Genomic DNA, 19,977 nt, shown 5'->3' with positions numbered 1-19,977 from the left:
AAATCTAACACTAATATTTTATAGCATTTATTCGACTTGCGTTAACGTAGATAACAAAAATTATCTATCATGATATTTGAATATTCTCAAATCTTATAAAATATGAATTACAATTTCTAGACATTGTTGCATAACAAAACATCTCTTTTGTAATACATTCGCCATCTATCGGCGAGTCCTTTGACTATCCCTTCAGTATATGATGAGAAAGAATATCTGCCGGTAGGCCTCACATCTGCCCACAATCTAACAATTTTTCCTTCTTGTCATTGATGCATGAAAAAATATTCAAAAACACACAAAAAATTTCCTTACCACTGCAAATTCACCTCTTGACAATTTTTTAAATTTGTTTTTCTCCTAATGATATTTTCAAAAATATTTTACAAGTTCTCTTTTACGAATATATTGTATAAAGTTTCGCGGAAAATCTCATCGCTCTTATCGCAACTATTTAATATTTCACATGTGTGTGAACGTCTTAGTAAACGTTACTTAAAATTTCGAAAAAATTAATAACTGCATCTCGGATATAAATTATAATTTTAAAAACCATCCGAGTATGGATATATTTCGATTCAGGAGAAAGCAATTATAAAAGAATCCATGAAAAAAATAAAAACCGGAAGTTCACTGTATCCATATCAGTGATTCCTGCATCGCGCTTGTCACTAACTCTCGCAATCGTGAGCGATCAAAGAAATGGCTTTGAAATTCCGCGAAATCAAAGGAGAGGCGAGATTGCCATGATTGCACGTGGTTACACCTGCGTTTCCGCAGATGTGAACGGGTATGGGCGATTCCTGTACGCGGTTTTCCGGGAAACTTTTTCCTCGCGCCACCGCCAAAGGTGCGATCACGCGCGATTTACGAAAAAGAAAACGAGAGAAGAGAAAATCGCTCGATCGCAAGGGGGAAAGTTGCGGTCGTCTATCGCTATTTCGTGCCTCGGAAGTAATGGGCGCGCGCTGGGATAATGGGGCGAGCGAAATACAATAACGAAAAGCGAGGGGCTAACAATGCAAAAGTGCGGCTTAATTAGATAAATCATTGTTTTGAAACGTGAGCCCGCAATCAGGGTCGCGACCAGCGTCCGCAATTGATGCAGCGATACCGTCGGCTGCACCCGCGCGACACGGCCGCGGCGGCACCACTCGTAATTGCGTGCTATGAATAATTACTTCTACACTACATAGGGGTAACCAACTGTGAGACGGTACGCGATTGCGCGCACCACGGCTCTTTTTTACATAATATCATCAGCACAGTGCCAGCTTTAGATAACCGAAGCGGGCAACCACTTAGAGTGTCAAAGATATCGATAGACGCATCAATATTTATATTTTCGTAAGCAATGAAAGTTGTCAGTCGGCTTCTTCCATGGGAAAAGTGCGAAATAATTCCGATAATACCTCGATACGTTCGATTTGGTTGTCAAATTGTTAACCTGTCAGAAAGTTTATTTATAGATACTCAGGGTATTCTTCAATTACTGAAGTAAAGTAGTTCATAATTCATTTCAGATGCGTATTGAATGATGAGATAATATAATCTAAGTCTGAAATTATATATTTAATTTATTCTAGCTTTAATTATATCTAATTGCATTTTTTCAACAAAAGTACAAATAATTCCCGATGTAAGTAAAAAATAAGATCCTCAATTTTTTTTCCATAAATTCAAAAAACTTTCAAAAGTTGAACTATTTTAATAGTGTAATTATTTTCACGATTGCGAAAGATTCTTTCGTTTCAGGAACGCGTAAAACCACATTTTTCTCTCAAGAAAGTATTAAAGAAATCAACTCTTCCCGACCTCTCGCCCCAAACCACCGGTCTCGCAGAGCGCGTCTAAAAACGAAAAGGATATCTCGACGAAAATTCGATGGCTCAGGAGCTTCGTGACGTGCGGCCGCGGCGCATTGTCCCTCGACCGTCAATTTTTGAACATGCATAAACAACCTGTCCATGAAGTCTCAAAGTAACGACTAAAGTCCACCGCAAAAGCCGGCTCCTCCTTATTCCTCCTTATTCAGATGAAACTTCTTCGCGTTCTTTCCGCGACCCGCGTACAAATTAATGCGAACAACGCCGCGGCCTGCGTGTATATAAAAATTCGCCCTTATTTTTATTTGGCCCCCGTCGCGCAGGGAATATTACAAAGTTGCCATCCCCGAGTACTATGTGGATCGCTCGGATTCGCAGTTTCACGACATGCATCGCGTGCGCGTGTCATTTACAAGCGACAGCGCCGCTTGTAATGCGCGATGCGCCATGAAAACGCTTTTTCCGCTGCGATCAGACAGCCCGCCCGCCACCCCCGAGGCGTCGAAAGAAACGCGATGTCCCGTTGAATTGACAACGAACTGCTACTGATCACGTGTCGTGACAAAATTGTTAGCTCCAATTCTATCAATAACAATATCGTCGCACGAGATTATTATATCCCAGCAGGGACAAGACCCTTTGCTTGAGAAACAGTTTTGAAACAAATTGATTTCTAACAGAATATTCATCTAAAAAAAAATAAACTTTAAATTATTTTATATTGATATATTCGAAGATATATCAGAAATGATTCCAAAATAATTTTTCGATGAGATGCTTTTGCAGATTTAAATTAAACAGATAATAATCATATACTTCTAGAAAAATTATTAAAATATTATCATTGTTAAGTGTAATAAATTATTTCAGAGAAAACTGCTATAAATCTTTACATTAATTTTAATAAATGAATTAATGAGCACGTTAGATATTAATACACAAAATATATAATGTTTTACAAAATTGCATAGAGCGAACAATTTTTCATTTTACGTTGTAAATAATAGCGTGTGATAATTTCCATGTCTAATTAAATACGAATAATAAATGAATAATCTCGCTATAAAACAAGCACATTTTTGCAAATGTGTAAGCATTAGATCTTTCTCTTTCATTATATTACAAATATAAATAATAAAGCGCGAAAAAAATAGTTTGCATTTTTTTTTACAATAGTTTTTTCACGTATAAAATTAATTGTTATTACTACTGCATTTATTATTTTAACAATACACTTCTTTATTAATCACACGCTTGAATGCGATAGGAAAAGTTAATTTTATATGAAATTTTTTCATTGATTTAAAATAAAGATAATAATATATTGTCTTGTACTTTTACCTGATTAGACGAAAAATATGTCACATTTAGAAAGAATATCTCATTGTATATATATATATATATATATATATATATACAATTGAAAATTCTTGATGTGCAACTATAGGCCTAACCGTATTTAATTAAATGTGCGAATAAACTGCCAATAGATTTAGCAATACAAAAGAGAACGATCATGATCTCAGTCTCCAAAGATCTAAATCTAAAGTGACAAGTCAAAGTCAAAGACAAGCGCCGTGTCATATGAAGCACTGAACTTTGTCACCGCGGTGCCTTTCGAATTAACGACAATAGTCGCCGACAGGTTTCATCGTGCGATTATATTGGGGCCAATATCGGATAGTCAGAGAGTACATTGAACTCCGCGCAAGTGGCAGAATGACAAGAAGCAGCGCAATTCTTTCAAGATACCAGGAAAAATGTACGCAATTAATGCATCGCAATTAATTGTTGAGCACAAATATAGTCACAGATATTATTCTACTTCTTGCGAAACATGTAATCTTATAGCGCGCGAGATAATAAATATAAAAAACATAATTTGTACTCATTCTCGAAGATGTTCCTCTTTAATCGTCATAAGCGAGATCCTACTTTATTAAATAAAAATCGTTCTAATTGCAATCATATAAATTCTCTAGTTACTTGTATCGACATCGTAAATTTTAGTTGACTGCGAAATATTTGTTTTACGTGGCCGTTATTTTTTCATTATCGAGAAAATAGTCGCTCTTTTTCGCGATTCGCGAAGCAAATAGAGAAGAGAGCGGAGATGGCGAATGAAACGCACATAGTTTTCTACCTACCTACCCGTGTTACGTTTGTCTAATTAGTTTGGAACGTACCTAGCAGAGTCGCAAAAATACATATCAGGCTTGATATCACGATGGTACATATATATATATATATATATATATATATATATATATACACACATACATACATACATCATACATACATACATATATATAATTGCGTATGTGTGTGTGTGTGTGTGTTTGTCGAACCGATGATTATCCCCGGCTTCCAGCGAGCCGCGCGTTACATTGTTATTATAATGAAACAAGGATAAATACAAGCCGCTGGTACGTGATCGGTGCAATTACCTTCTTATGATGATTTTCGTGGCCGAGGAGACGTGGAGAGAACGCGGAGAAAAGAAAGAAAAAGAGAAAGAGAGAGAGAGAGAGAAGAACGAGAGGCTGGTCGCGCCAGTTCGCTCGGTCCGGAGAAATTATCAGAAATTATGAGCGAAGAAATTGGTAGTCTAGCCCGCGGTTGATTGACAGCCCGGTCTGCCCGGACAACGTTCTTCCTCTCCCTTTCCAACCCCCCCTTGCCACCCGGGTTCTGTCCCGATATATACTCGGGTATCTCAACCGTCGTTCCTACCCCCGTTTCTTCAGCCGCATTCTCTTTCTCCCGATTTCCTCCCCCTCCTTCCGCCTTTCCCCTCGCTCCGCGCATCGTCAAAGACAGAGCAACTACGCGTCTTCTTCTCCTTTATCCCACCTGATTGTTTTTCAAAACAGAGAGATAATCCCATGATTGGAAAGTATTATCGGACTCAAAGAAGTGAGAAGAGACTCAAAAAGTCGACGACGCATGTCGAAAGAAACAAAGGGATCCTGAAATTGTCGTCAATCGCAACATGATGACGGGGGGACTTGGCTGCTGCTACTTGCTTGACCGAGAGCCGACCACATTCCCGGAAGGATGGGAATAATTTAATAATTGTTAGATAAACGTTTTGAATGCGGGAAGATGGTAACAGGAGTGTCGTCCTTGAGATGGAGAATTAAAGTGTAGCGCGTTGCTCTCGTTGAAAGGACTCGCGATTGCGAAAGCTTGACACATCCAGAGAAGGACGTGCCATGTGAGTATTATTCGTTTTCAATTCGAGATACAATACATTGTTCCGATTATCGATTTTTCAATTTTCCTATTTTAAATAATATAATTGCTTGATTTATAATTACAATTGTTATATAATAATTATATTGTTTAAATTAAAAATATATATATATATATATTTGTTTTTCAAATTAAAAAATGGAGTTGCAATTCGAAGATAGTATAGAAACTCATTGTAAGACCGGATAAGATAAAGTTTTGCGATAATAAAATAATAGCGCATATATGTTTCTTACAATGTCTAACAATAAGATTCGTTAGAAGAACGTTGCGATCTTGCTGAAATTTTTGATGTTCTTAACAAGATGTTGAGAATATTGTACGTTAAAGAATACGTTCGTATAATGATCGGAAGTATCCATCACAGCGCCGACACATGCCCAAGATGGCTGCGTCTGCAACCTGGCTGCAATAATTAAAGTATTTAGTGTGGCTTCCTTTCCAGCTGATGAAATCTCGCTACCTCACCACACGAGACCTTTTTCTTGGTAATAGCAAGCATATATTTTCACGTTCATGTTTTTCTTTTGAAATATTTCACACATAGAAAGTAAAAAGAGATAGAGAAAAAGTAACTTTTTTTTTACATAAAATATTTCATAATAATAAAATAAAATAAAATGTACAAGTTAAATAACATGTATAAATTAAAATAAGAAATATTAAAGTTAAAAAAAAAATAATAATATAAGGAACTTAGATAAAATAAATGTAGAAATTTGATTATAATATTAATGTTAGGGAAAAATATTGATATAAACCATTATAATCCAACGGAGAAGATAATAATATTCTGATTTTTCAATGACCTACCAAAGGACGCAAGAGGTGGACGTTGTATGTAATTATAATCGCAATTTCAATCTGCAATCAGTCGTCCCGCGTAAATCATGTTCTAAAGTTTAATAAAAGCCGTTGTGTTCCAACGAATTTACGATATCGCGATTAAAGTTGTGCTGTGCCGGGACAACACGAGACACGATACGTCAAACGTGTAATGCACGTTTCGCGTCGCTCTTCTGATCGATACCGGCACTTTTCAAACTTCGCGACTCGCTATTTGCAGTAAATTACTCCGGTATACCGATGATTATCGAAGCTCGTAATCGCGAGCGGATTCGATTCATGAATGTCAAGGATGGAATAATATTAAGAATATTTGCATCATAAATTACTTTAATAATTCCGGTTTTTGCTTCATCGCTGATATTCAAAGCGCAAATAATGCATGATAACGCGAAAAGCATCGATAATCGAAAAATCAAAAAAGGACATTAATGACATTCCAATTCCTATGTATTTATGCTTGAAAACTTGTGCTATTAAATTTAGATTAAATCCCCTCAACTTTCTTCAAAATACAAAAATTTAATAGTCATACAAAAATTCTTTAAATGTAGCGATTTAATCTTATTTTTTCTTCATTAAAAAATTACATAATTTATATAAGATAAAATAATAATAATATATTAATTTCCATAAATATACTCTAATATATTCTTTCCCAACAAAAATAAATTTTATTCATCAAATAGATATTAAATTTAATAATACTTTTGAAATAATTAATATCAAATGACAGATTATGATACGCGTGTAAAAGAAATTACGCAGGTCTATAAAGTTAATCAGTTTGGATCGTTTTTAACAACTTGAAAGTGATCTCGACATTTTCGTGTTATATTAGGAGATATTCAACTTTAATTTTAATCTCCAGAATATGTGATCCAATTATTGTTACGAAATATCTTATATTAAGATATTCAAAACAATAGTCTTCCCATCATATCAATTAACTTCCTTCTCCTTGAAACAATATCACGAAAGATTGCGTCTTAGAAGACGTTGATCGAAAGGGCGAAGAGAAGAGGAATGGGAGTGAGGGGGGGGCCGCGGAACTGACCTGAAAGAAGCGCTTCTACGGAATGATTGCGCGGAATGGGACCACGGAATTCGGCGTAATTCTTTAACAACCCAATTTCACGATATAAAGGAGTCGGGACGCGCTATATAATGCCGCCTATGCTTCCTTCCAGGGAACTCTGTCCGTCGTGGTCGGACTGTTTTGTGTTTCGGGGAGACCCAATAAAGCGCAACGCCGACGAAAGAGACGGACGGTGTCTTGATGTGTAAGGGAACACAGTGCGCCCACGGCGCTTATTAAGGCTTCGGATTTTCGTTCGACCCGTCGCTTCGTCTTGACAAGGAAATCGTTTTCAACGTGGTGGCCGATCCGTGGCCACAAGCATATGTACGAGCACAGAGAATGAAAATTTTGACAAATTTTGAAATTCACGCGTAGAAAATGTGTTAACCCTTAAAAGCAGGATTTCTTTCATCGCGAAAATTAGAGATATCATAAATTTTTGCCTATTAAAATAAAAATGCATCCTACATTTGACTGATTAATATGTAACTCTTGGATGTTGTTACCATAAAACATTCGAGAAAATTTTTGCGATTTGGTGAACGCATAATATTGTGTACTACAAATTTATCAAAAAATATTGTATATTAAAATCTTATTATATATAATTAGAATTTATTTTTTATAATATTAATACAACATAGAAGCTTTTAAAAGTGTTGCCAAATTAATAATATATTATGAGTAATTATAATTTAGATATATTAATAGAATTACAGGAATGTTCAATTTCAGAATATTTATTAACTTTGCTGTTTAACATAAGGAATAAAACTCATCTCTGCAATTGCAAAAGCATATAACATAACACAGTCATTTTATGCATCTATTGTCGATTTCCCGTGTGTGGAATTGTGTTAGACGACCATGGAATCTTTATGTATATGCATGCACGTAAGAAAAATCTCTCGAGAATAGCGTTGCAAATCGTCATTTTCAAGCCGAATGAGCGAGACGGAGAAGCGGAGGAATTGCAGAGCGGAGGTGCGATAATGAATAAATTGGCGGCAACTATAATGAGTTATACCCGGCAAGTATAATGAGTTATACCCGGATGAAAGGATCTCTGCAAGCAGTATGAAGGTCATCTTACGAAACACGATACGCACAATCCCGCTTGTCCATTTAAATATCTAAGTTAGATCGCCGACATTTTGTCTTGAGAAGAAAAAGGGATGCGTATGAAAAGAGCACCGGAGCGCTTCAATCAGACAGATCCTGTACACATCTCCACTTTATTCATATTATATTTAAAAGTATTATGCGAGATGCCCAGATGCTATCGCTCTATCAAACGATAGAGAAGATAGGAAAAATATGAGATATTTATTAATTTTTCAATCTAATAATATATAAATCCAATATCGAGACAAATGCGAAAGTCAAGATTTTGCTAAATGATATTCGACAATATTTTAAAAATAGTTTTTTGAAAATTAATAAATTAATTAGAAATCGTATATTAATAATTAAGTTAATAGTTATATTTTTATTAGTTATTATATACTATATTTATACTATATCATTCTGTTAGTTTCCTCTCTGCAGAGATAAAAGTTGTATTTTAACGACATTGAAAATTTCAAGAAAAAATTATATAAATGCATGATTTAATATATTTTCTTGTTAAATTTCCATAAATTTGCATAAGGATTGTTTTTCACGATGTTGAAAATTTCTGAGACGCAATCTCCTTCCAAAGGGTTTCTTCATGGCACCTATTAATTTCTATGATATCAATGGCAGTGCCGCAATGTACCTCATTGATAGCGTTATCTCGAAGCGCATGCACATGAAGCACGCGATATTAGCTATAAAGCGAACATGGGCAAGAGAATCATACTGAAATTTACGTCAGTTAGCTAAATTGCTCCCACTCTTATATAAAAAGATCATAATAAAATGAGGGACAACAAATTGAACCGCCTTAGTAAATATTATGATAAAAAAGATCGAAAACTTATCGATTCAAATATTACTAATTTTCAAAGTAATTTTCAAAGTATATTTTTTTCTTTTATCTTGTAATTTATAAAGCGATGTACATTTCCAAATTATTCAATTTCAACACATTCTCTCACAATAGTTGTTTCAACAGACTAATTGTTGATATACATTCATGTCAATCGCGGTATATTTTTTTCTTATAAAATACGTGAAATTCTATTTTGAGAGATAATTTGCTAAAGAAAAATTTACTTGGTTTACTTTCTTATATCAAAGAAAATGAAAACATTCCGTTGTTATATCAGTAAATAAAAATTAAAAATTGTTATAAATAAAATAAAAAATTAAAAATATAAATAACAGTCTTTTAATGGGTCACATGAATTTAGAGGCAGAATTAATTTACACGTGACCTAAATAAATAATTTGCTTCATGAAAACACACAACTACAAAGAAATCGATATAATCTTTTGAAACTTATTTCGTGTTGTAAGATCTTAATGTTTATATATCAAAATAAACGCAAATAATTAGATTTAACTCGCTTTTATTTAGATATTATCTTCTGCAATAACAAAGATATGATTGATTTGTAATCAACCTCATTATTTTTTTGTTAATAAACTATAAATTTATAGTAGTAAATATGCAATATCGAATAAATTATATATTATCAATGTTTCCTCTTACTTCGTAATTAACGTTAAAATAATCTACTGATTATAGAATTTTTAAAATTTACTGAGGTAATGTATTTCGCGCTAACATTAATCTCTTAAACATGTCCTATCGATTTCAGCACGTATCCGACACGTACACTGGCACTTAATTACAGTATACTGACTGTGTAAACTCAAATGTAAAGCAAACATTGTGCATTGTGGATGATACACGCTATCCTGATGACTTATCGATGAGAACTGTCGTGAAAAAAAGATGCAGAAAATTTCTCGTGCAGAGCGGCAAATATAAAATTTATACGACATGGTAACATCGAAGTTTTCCATATTATTGATTTGTTACGCGTTAAAAATATATACATTTTAAAATTCTAAAAAATACAATTTAAACATCTTTCGCTTTTCGCGTCTGTCTTAAAGCACAGTTTTCCATACAAAAATTTAATGACATAATGTCTTACTCAAAACTGTTTTTTTTTTTATGGTCTTATGTTATATCCTTATTACCCTTATTATAGATTTACTAAGCATATTACAATTCTAAAATATTTTTTTCGCGATTACAAAAGATGTATATTTTATAGAATATAACAAGAATTACAATATGTCGGATTTAATAGTAATGATAATTGAATGAAAAATAATTGCAAAATTTTTGCTATTTTCGATGGAACTATCAATTTGCAGGCCATATATGTCACACAATTTATATACATGGCGTAAATAATTTTTATTATATTTTTGGTTCTCCGAATCCGACGGCCAGCAGATTGCCGTTGGCTTCCAATTTTCCAAGATCGTTATACACGTGTAATCTAAAATTTTCTTAAATAAAAAATAAAAACAATTATGTATATTATAAAAAAATGTTGTCGCATAAAACCGTATTTTTTATTTAGCACGAATGTTTGCGACATTGTGAAATATGGCATCATACTTTTTCGCACATGTGTGATATAACAAAGTAACATAAGACATAAAGACACAAAGACATAAAAAAGTCTTCGATTCATTGTCTGGGAAAACTCGCATAGAACTGTCCACCCTTGCACGCGCTAATAATTATCATTAATTCACTAATTATTAATAGAGTTCTTTTAATAGCTGGAAAAGACTGCAACGTTTAATAACTGGTGTCACGGAAATCATGCTGCCCTAGTTCTCAAAGAGATTCAGTCCTCGAAGTTACGTATATCGTGCGTTTGTCATTATAAGTGACATAAGATTAATCGAAAAGATTAATGCGCGCATTTTTTATTTTAAAATATAATCTAATAATTTATTTTTATTTGGACGCAAAATAATATTTAAAAAAATTACATTAATTTTTATTACAATTATATTTTCATAAAAGAATTTATTTGAATAATCAAGTTTTAATTCGCTCTATAGCCAAAAAATTTGAAAATAATTATTTTATATTAAAAAAAACACAATTTTTCCTTTAATTTTTTATTTTTACTACGTTTAAAAAATAAAAAATACATATATATATATATATATATATAAAAGATTGTCAAAAATTGTAAGTAATAATGAAAAGTGTATCCGGCAATTTTATCAAATTTTTTAAAATATTTTTGTGTCTATTAATGTACAGTAACTTTCTGTGCAAATCTAAGAATAATTATTATATCAAATCCGCGTAGAGAGCATTAAATATATGTTACAATGCAAGATGATGGATAATTTTTCAAATGTAGGGCGAATATATAAGTAATTAGTGTGATACGATTAAAGTCACGTTCGAAATGAAACGAACTATTGCGTGATGTGCCCTATTCTTATCGCAATTAAACACTTAAAATATGCGCAAGCGTATAATCCATAAACAAATGACATCTGAATATTTCCTCATCGTTATGATCTCAAGTCGGCAATAATTTATATTATGATTCAAATATATTACAGAAAGAACGTCTCTCTCCCTAAAAAAATAGTATGAGAAATTTTCGGCCAATATACAACTTTCGCGGCTTACTTTATAGGAATACAAAATTGTGCGTATAATCGCTCTGACTACCCGACGATTTCCAGAATATTAAAAGTGATTTGCGGGAGAAAATAACAGCGACCGTCCGTCAAAAACATATTTAAATTGCATCACCGTCCGCTCATTCGAATCATCTTTACCTCGATCATGCCGTTATTTTCCCTGGTTTTTCGATGAATAAAACATGGCGATCGGCGGATCGGGACGCGCTCTCCTCATCCTGACGTTTAGAATCATCAGCCGCCACCGCCGTCGAAAATTATTCCAATCCGTGGATGCCGGTAGCTGGGATGGGCCTCATGCTAGCCAGAAGGAACACGCTTATTCTCCCTCAACTTGGAGAGGAATGGTCGATAGATCGCCGAAGGATCGCCGCTCCTAGGCCCGATGGACGAGCAATTACTCTGAAATTACTCGGATCTACTCGCCTTTTTGGGTTTTGTTTCGGGGCGTAAATATACCTACACGCGATCGCCATCATCGACCAACGTCAAATTACCCGCCGATAATTAGGTTAGCCACTTATTCGAGGAAAGTCTCACACAAGCAACGCCCGTCCGACCGTTCGCCATTTTACTCCTCACCGGAGCACCGGATGATGGAATGTAACGACAGTCGCATCCGTAGCAAAGATAACTGTTATACAAAAATTGCATGAATCTTTATCGCGGAAATAGCCATTTTTTCCCTTTTGATTTTTCCCTTATATATTTCTTTCTTTTTTTTTGCACAAAAATAATAGAAAAAAAAACAGAAAACTAAATTCACAAAATATATATATATATATATATATATATATATATATATATATATATATATATATATATAATAAAACGTATGAGTTAAATGAAATAAATCTAACTGCACTTTGCATCATTGTCTTTTAAGTAGCAAATATTTAAAATGTTCTCAACTTTATTAATTATATTAGGTGTCTAAATTAAATTATTTTATTAATTATATTAAATTTAAATTGATTTAAATTGACTTTTTAATTTGTAAAAATTTTAGATTAAAAGAGTTAAATATTTTGACATCTGTGCCGATTATGGAAATTGAAACGTTTGTGTGAAATGAAAAATATGAAAATTATATAATTGGCTAGTTGCTTTTTTATTTCTTATACTCTTGCAATGATAAATGGTATTTATGCAGCAATTTCCGAGGACGTAAACGGGGCATTCTATTTATATATCAGAGCAAAAAAATTCTTGCTTGCAAGTGGTAAATAATGTTTTTTACTCACTTTGTAATTTACTTCTATTAAGTTACATGTTAAAATAAGTATTGCAATTATTAAAATATTCTAACAAAGACAAAGTTATAGTGAATAACTATTGTCTCTACGAATTAAGCTTATAATCATTAATATCACACATATATGTATGTATGCGCGCGTAGACGTAATGTAAAAACGAGTGTATTCGTGTCGTCTATATTTATATTTAAACCGTATCAAAATGATTACAAGTGTTGCGTAAGTTAACGCTTTACGGTGCGAGATCCATGTAGAAATGTCGTGTAACAACAAAACGTAACTTCTGCGTGACCGTCAGACAGCCTCCGTCATCAAGGAGTTCAACTACCTATACGATGACAAGTTGGCAACGGGAATTAATGTCAGAAGTCAACAGGTATCATGTACTGGTCAATTTCTCTCTACTGACTTTGCATCAATCACACGATTTGCACGAAATCCTTCAGAGGTATTTATCATATCTTGATATAAATAGTTCGAATTATTTCTTGAAGAATGTTTAAGTCTGATGTCACTATTTTAATTAAAAACGTTTACGTTAAAAATGTAATAAAATTAAAGAATAACAAAACGTTGTCAAATAGTTTCAAACACTTTAATAATATTAATAAACTTAATTGTCACAATATATCAGTTGAAAAAAAATTTACTATTTATTGCTATTTGTAATTTTACCTTAAAAAAAAAATCCCCCCAAAAAATCAAAAAAATTTTGACGATATTAATAAATGTATTACATTAAAATATAAATATATTAATATAAATTTTATTACAAATCAAAAATAGGTCATACGTATAATATTTAAAAAATTTATTGTAGTGTAATTTCTCATATCTTTTTAAATCCATAATTTCACAGCCTGATAATATTAACAATCGCTTGAAATGACTGCGAAGTGACTGCAAGATTTACATTACGTAAAGTAAAAGAAAATGTTGATCATGTAAGCATGACGCCTCGAAATGCGTAGTCGTCCGGCTTCTTTCGTATAAAAAAACATTTCATAAGGAGGCCATAATTGCCTGTGAAATTTGCCGTACTGTATTTTTCATCGCGATTCCACTATCGCAAATATCGGTAAACAGCAATCGAATTTGTTTTGTATTGCTAACATAATAACGAGAAAAATATAAAAAAAAGTAATCTGCGTTCGCGTAATATTTGAAACTCCTCCATTTTTTTCATCAATCCTTTTAATTTTTAATTCCTATTGAAAACTAGAAGAGCTCGTACGGATCACTTCCACAACATCCTGTAATTTACGAAGGCATACTATAATCACGCACGTACCACATGAGATAATTAGTATTAAGTGTCGGTACATAAGAAAAACATCATGTGAAAAATTTTAACGTAGCCTTCTGATGAAGATATAGCTGCGTTAAAATCGTTTATTTCCGCTTTCGCAGTTAAGGGTCATCCAGCGAGATACTCTTATTGTTGATGCAATCAGAAAAAAAAAATATTACATTACTAAATTTTAATTATAAAAATAATTTTCACGCATTCTTCGGATAATATTTTTTAAATTTATCAAAAATCAATCAAAGTATACGCGATATTATAAATAATATCAACAAGAACACGTAGAGAGAAAAATCATATTCTCTCAATTATCAAAATTTTAGTTAGACGATAAATAATTATATACATACTTTTATTTCATTTTATAATCTATGTTTTTACCAAATGTTTTTAAAAAAATCAATGTTGTGCGAGCATTAAAAAGAAAAATATAATAATTTCAAAATCATGTTAGAAAAATAACGCGGTATTTTCCGAAGCAATAACACGGAGGTATGCGCGCGCGGGATGGAAAGTTAATGTAATTTATCCTATTACTGCATTTTGTCGGCAAGTCGTTACTTTATCTCATAAACCGACATTAAGAGATGGCCGCCATGTTGAAATGACAATTACTTGTAATAATACTAAGCGCGTATAAAATTGATCGTGAAAAGAACACTTTTAAGCCGGTAAAAGAGAAATCATATGCTAATTTGATAGAAATTTTTTATAACGCAAATCGTCATTTTTTGCGCCATAGACATTCATATTTTTTTAATCAAAAGTTTATTAATTATTATATTTATGTTTAATAAATTATTATATATTTATGTTTATGTTTAATTATTATATTATATTTATATTTAATATTATTATATTTATGTTTAGTAATGGAATTAAATTGTTTAATTAAAAAAATGTTAAAACGTTTAATTAGTGTATATTAAAAATTGCCCGATAAGAAAAACATGTGCGGATCAAAATATTATTTTTATTGCAATGCACAAGATAAATTATATTATAATATTAACAGTATATAATGTTATATACTGTTATATTTAAATCCAATTTATAAAGCATTTATAAAATATTTATAGAACAGAAAGTTTAAGCTATTTCCAATTATTTAGATTGGAAAGTGACATTCTATTTCTAATAAAATTTTCAGGAAATTAATCATTATAAGTTACAGATTACTTATAAATAATTATTGTTAAGAAATGTAACAGAATCTTCTTTTATATATATTTCGCATATTTTATCTTAAGAATGAAATGGCTAAAACCGTAGCTGTACAGTATGTCAACATTCATTTCCCGACGATTCTCATTATCGGCGAACGTATATCGCGACCGATATCACCGTGTATGATGCTTTTTTCATGTATTTCTCCGATTACCGAACGAGAATTCCGCATACATATGTATATATGTATATACCCGGCGACCGCAATTTACGAGTTGGAAGGTTGCGCGCGAGAACGGATTAGCATCTGGGGAAACTTTGTGTCGCGACGTACGCTCTTTTTTTATTTAGCTTCGCCGCCGATGCATAAAAAAGAGGTTCATTTTTTTTTCATATCGCGAATCAAGATAGCCGGTGTGTGTCTAAAGCCGCAAAGCTCCACAAGCCCGCGCGCTCGCGTACTCTTTTTACACTCGGCAGTTTATAAGTGCACGTGCGCGATGTATGTGTACACGTGTAATCGGCGGCGACGGCATATCCCGCGTGTGCTTAAATCGTGATAATATCCGCGGCGTATATGTCACAAGTGTATAAAGTTAACAATGCTTAATAATGCACACGGCCGGCCGGCCGGGCCGATCCGCGGTATCGATAACTGTCAGCCCGTTTAATACCACTTTCGAATATCGATAACGGGAGGGAGGAAAACGTGTAACAACTGCATATTCCCACGTGTGTATATATGTATGTGTATGTATATATGTGTGTGTGTGCTGTTGAACAATTTTTATCGGTCGCACGATACCATGTATCACGCGCACGAAATATCGGCATTCGTTCGTCACAACGAAAGCCGGACGCGCGACACATTTTTATTATGCTAAACCGCGCACTTTTTATTATCAGACTTTTCTCTCTTTCCCTCGTGTTGAAACGACAGTGTCGTAACAGTAAATCCGCCAGCCTGTTAATCACGCGTCTACGGTCTATCGATTCGGTGCTGTAACAACCCATCGACTGAATAACGCGTCGACGATAATCCATCGCGGGCGCAATAAATACCGGCAATTATGGACTCGCGATGAAATTACAATATTTTCTTTCCTCGCGTGTTAGTATCTCGGTCCTTTATCTCTGCGCTGAAATAGTAATTCGCGAGGCGATATCGGAGTGCAAACGCTTCGTTTGCGTTTTACGCGTCAAGGGATCATCTTCCAAAAGTTTTCACAAACGCGACAAATAATATTTGCAAAAAATTGTGCAATATATAATAATATACATATAAAATATACGTAAAATATTCAGTTGTTAGTTAGAAAGCTATGTTAATTTCTGTGTATTTGACATTTTTCTAAAAATACAATTGATCGATTTCGGCTAAACTATCACTATATGCAGAGAAGATTCATATATTATTCGGAATGGCTTCGATAACGAGAAGAAATAATATTCTAAAAACTCGAGCAGATCGGCTAGCATCAATATCAAGCTTCGGCGAGGATAACTGCGAAGACTGACGCTATCCTAACATCGCAGAAGCCATCTCGAGCAACACCCCTTCGGTGTTCTCCGTTCCGAAGGATGGTTAACGCGGATCGTTGGTAGCGGCGATCCAAGGCGACCCTGGCGACCCAGGCCGACAGGCTGCGAAAGTGCGGGTTCGGTGGAAAAGGCTTGAAAAAAAGAAAGGGAAAAAAAATCGAGAAAACACGAACGCGAGCGCACACACGCGACCAAGATGGCGTCGCGCGGCCGTTCCGCGCGATATATATATATATATATATATATGTATGTATGTATGTATATATATATGTGATGTAGAGACAGGATATAACGGGGGAGACGCGAGAGCGCGCGGAGCAAGAATGGAAGCCGCAAAAGGAGAATGGGGATAATTGCGCGCCAGGCAATGCACGAGGCTCCTCCCCTTATTCAGGCCTAAAGCCTGCAACTGCAAGTGCCAAGCTGCTCACTTTGCGGTGCGCACACATGACACGTTCGGCCGCTCGTGACGCGCATCCCGCACCGCCGATGCCGCGCGCTCCGCCTTTGCGCTTACTGCTTATTCTTGTGTATGTGATTGTGTACGTATATGTATACATATATCCGTATGTATGTGTATGTTTATACTCAACGATGGCTAGGACTCTCTCCCTGGAAATCTGACTCATTCAACAACGCTCGTTGCATATGTCTATCGATCCGTTGTTTTTTTTTTCTCTTTCAATATTCTACGGATTTCGATATTTGGAGGAAAAAATTTGAGAAACGAAAAACAAACGATCTTGTCGTCCCTTTCGCCTGTCTCTAGTTTTGCATTCTCCTCCGCACAATGTTTGATGTTTAACGGATGATGTGTAAGAATAGATTAATTAAGAATTGAATGGATTCATTGAATTGAGAAATAAAGATTATATAACGAACGCGATAATATGAGATTATGTCTTTAATTTAATTTATTCTAATTATTTATTTGATGAATTTATTCGTATTATAATAATAATTGCGGTTAATAGATTCTTATAGAAATCATATGGTCATTAATTACTATATTCGCGCTTGAGAATAAATAATGGCACGACGTCACCACTTTTATCAAGCTATAGAAATTGAAAAATATCAAGATAATTTTTTCAAAGTTTATGTAATGAGAAAATGATCTATAACGATATTTATGATAATCTATAAAGATCTTTATAACAAAAAAAAAAAAAATCTTAAATATAAAGATCTTTTGAAAAATCATCCATATGCAATAATAAAAAGTTAAAAATATTTGAAAAAATGTGGCATTTAATAATCAAAGATAATTAAAAATGCAATCGTGAATTATTTTAGACAAAAGATTAGACGATAATAACTTGCAATTTGTGAAAAACATGCGTCAAATATGAAATTTATTCAATTTTTTATCAATAATATTAAAAGAGAATTTTATTTAAAAACGCGAAGATTTTTATTTCAAAAGTATGTAACCATTAAATAAAGAATGCTATTATAAAAAAATTGCTATTAAATAAAATTTACATGCTGCTTGAACAAACAATTCTTCTTCTATGATTGTTTTCATAATTGAAGTACATTCTTTCACGAGATAAAAATCTTTAAGACTAAAGTCGTGAAATTCTAGGAATAAGAATCGGAGGCGTGCCGGGATAAATTCAGCGCATTCGCCTGTGTTACGAGAAGTGTATACATGTATATCTTTGTAAGAAAAATATTAAGTATAAAAAATATACTATAATAACGAGAACTTATGTACCGCCGGATCTAATATTTAATTAAATATGATTTACTTAGTTGTCACTATAAAAACTCATGACTGTAGCTGTATAGAATTTTATACAAGTAGTACATAAATGTAATAGAAAAATTGTTCAAATTTATTGTTAATTGTAAATATTATATGTATAATATGTATATACATATGTGGAGAATATATGAGAAATATTAATTGTGCAAATGTTTATATTATAATAACATAATAACATTATGCCAAATTTAAGCATCATCACTATCTATCACAGTTTCAAAATATTGTTTAAACCATTTCTAGACAAAATGATTGTTATACAATATCATTTGTTCTAATTTTATAATTGACTTTCATCATATGATAGTGATATATATATCTTATCTCATAACATGCATAAATATTAAATTAAATAGAAAAGGATGTTTTACCATACAAGTTCTTCTTACAAAATTGACATATTAATATAATATATTAATTATCTTATTTTAATTGCATCAATGATATTAATCAATTCCAATAACTCATATTTAAAATATAGTAATGCTGTATTATTATATATTAAAAATTGAAATAGAACTGCATGACATCGTATAAAAAATCATTCAGTTTGTCTAATTTGATTTATATAATATTAATATTTAATAAAAAAACTCACCGTTTGTGCAGTTGTCCAAATCTTTTTTCATTTCTTCATGCCAGTTGATTCTTCCAGATTCTTACAGCAATACTATAAAAAAAGAATAAAATATAATTAAAATTGTATTTTCTTATGTTTATGATGTTTTCTTTCCTTTTTATTCCAAACAATCAATTATATTCATTTTCAATATGATTATGACTATTGGTACAAGAGTGTACCATTATAATATATAAATTTATAATATTTATAATCTATTATATAGCTATTGCATAGATAATTAAATTATAATTGTAAAATAAGCAAAAATAAAATTGTAAATACAAATTAAAAGACATAGAAAATCTGATATTTTATTTTGATAATAAAATTTAAAAATAATAATGATAAGATATTTTATTCTGTATTATTATTGATCCTTAATTTATATAGCACTATATATCATTTGCATGTAACTGAAAACTTTAATCTGATATTTTATTATATCTCAAAATTGCAAAGATAGTATTCCTTCAAATTTATTATTTTCTATTACATATTATATATGTTATTTGTTTTCTAATCGGCATTGTGTGTGTGTACATACACAACGAAAATATTGATGATGATAAAATTTTTTTAATTAACTGAAAAGCGAAACTTACCGATAATTCGGTAGAAGTTTAATTGTAGATGTAGATTAAATTGCATCTGTAAAAAATCATGAGATAAATTAATACACACG

General features: G+C 32.6%; 1 protein-coding gene across 1 annotated transcript in view; it reads right to left on the bottom strand.

Annotated features, from left to right (window-relative positions):
* Positions 1 to 19,342, bottom strand: part of LOC126852725 (aryl hydrocarbon receptor protein 1) — a 190,304-nt gene extending 170,962 nt beyond the window's left edge. The window contains exon 1 of the mRNA XM_050597818.1: positions 19,272 to 19,342. The gene's annotated coding sequence lies outside the window, so the exon portion shown is untranslated. The remainder of the gene's footprint in view (positions 1 to 19,271) is intronic.
* Between the last annotated feature and the right edge of the window lie 635 nt (positions 19,343 to 19,977).

The sequence above is a fragment of the Cataglyphis hispanica genome, chromosome 11 (genome assembly GCF_021464435.1).
Source record: "Cataglyphis hispanica isolate Lineage 1 chromosome 11, ULB_Chis1_1.0, whole genome shotgun sequence".
In the NCBI taxonomy this organism is placed as follows: Eukaryota; Metazoa; Arthropoda; class Insecta; order Hymenoptera; family Formicidae; genus Cataglyphis; species Cataglyphis hispanica.
This window is presented reverse-complemented; position numbering and strand designations above follow the sequence as displayed.